The following is a 1,784-nucleotide window of genomic DNA, read 5'->3' as shown; positions in this document are numbered from 1 at the left end:
ATGTTAGCTGAGGGTTTGCCGTATATGGCCTTTATTATATTAAGGTACTTTTCTTCTATATGATTTTGTTAAGTGTTTTGATCACAAATGTATGCTGTATCCTGTAGAAGGCTTTTTCTTCATCTATTGATATGATCATATAATTCTTATTTTTTAATTTGTTTATGTGGTGTATCACATTAATCGAATTGCATATGTTGAACCATTCTTGTGACCTGGGATGAAGCCCAGTTGATCATGGTGTATAATCTTTTTAATATGTTGCTGTATTCAGTTCACTAGTATCTTATTTAGGATTTTTGCATCTGTGTTCATGAGAGATATTGGTCTGTAGTTTTGTGTGTGTGCGTGTGTGTGTGTGTGTGTGTGTGTGTGTGTGTGTGTGTGTTTGTGTTATCTTTACCAGGTTTTGGTATCAAGGTAATATTGGCCTCATAAAATGAATTGAGAAGTATTGCCTTCTCTTCGATTTTTTGGAAGAGTTAAGAAGAATAGTTATTAAATCTTCTTGGAATGTTTGGTACAACACACTGGTAAAACATCTGGCTCCTTACTTTTACTTTTTGTGATACTTTTGGTGATTCTTTCCATTTCCTTACTGCTGACCAGTCTATTTAGATTTTCCAGTTCTTCTTGATTCAGTCTAGGAAGGTTGTATTTTTCTACGTACTGGTCCATTCCTTGTAGGTTGTTAAATTAGGTGTTATATACTTTTTCATAGTATTCTTGTATGATCCTTCATATTTCTGTGGTGTCCATTGTAATTTCTCCTCTTTCATCCCTGATTTTGTTTATTTGTGTCCTTTCTCTTTTTTTCTTTAGTAAGTCTAGCCAGGGGATTGTCAATTTTATAAACCTTCTCAAAAGGCAAGCCATTTGTGCATTTATTTTTTTCCATTTTTTTGTTTCCTTTTTGTTTTCTTTATTTTTTACTTTTTATTTTTTTTTTTACATTTTATTTTTATTTTTTCCCTCTCTCTTCTGGAAACTACTAGTCCATTGTGTATGTCCATGAGCCTATTTGTTTTCCTGTTCATTTGTTGCTTTTAGTTTTATATCTCACATATAAGTGATATCATGTGGTTTTCAACAATTTTTGTCTGGCTTATTTTGCTTAGCATGATTATCTTGAGATCCATCCATGTTGTTGCAAATGGCGGTATTTCATCTCTTCTTATGGCTCAGTAATATTCCATTGTATATGTGTACCACAGCTTCTTTAGCCAATCATGTATCGTAGGACACTTCGCTTGTTTCCATGTCTGCTCACTATGAATAATGCTGCTATGAACATCAGCGTGCAACTATGTTTTTGGATATGAGTTTTCAAGTCTTTGGGGAAAATACCTAGTAGAGGGATTGCTGGATCATATGGTAGATCAATTCTTAGATTTTTTAGGAACCTCTGTACTGTTTTCCATAGTGGCTGTACCAATCTGCAATCCCACCAGCAGTGAATGAGAGTTCCTTTTTCTCCACATTCTCTCCAACATTTGTTATAACCTGTCCTGTTGCTTATACCCTTTCTAACAGGAGTGACATGGTATCTCATTGTGGTTTTGTTTTGCATTTCCCTAATAGCTAGTGATGATTAGCATGTTTTCATATGTATGTCTGCTAGAGGGAAGTGTCTGTTCAGGTCCTCTGCCCATGTTTTAATTGGATTGTTTATTTTTTTGTTCTTATTGAGTTGCATGAGTTCTTTGTATATTTTGGATATTAGGCCCTTATTGGAGGCGTTGCTTGCAAACATATTTTCCCATTCAGATGGTTGTTCCTTTACC

Source organism: Pteropus vampyrus, unplaced genomic scaffold (assembly GCF_000151845.1).
Source record: "Pteropus vampyrus isolate Shadow unplaced genomic scaffold, Pvam_2.0 Scaffold206, whole genome shotgun sequence".
NCBI lineage: Eukaryota > Metazoa > Chordata > Mammalia > Chiroptera > Pteropodidae > Pteropus > Pteropus vampyrus.
Note: the sequence above shows the minus strand (reverse complement) of the source record.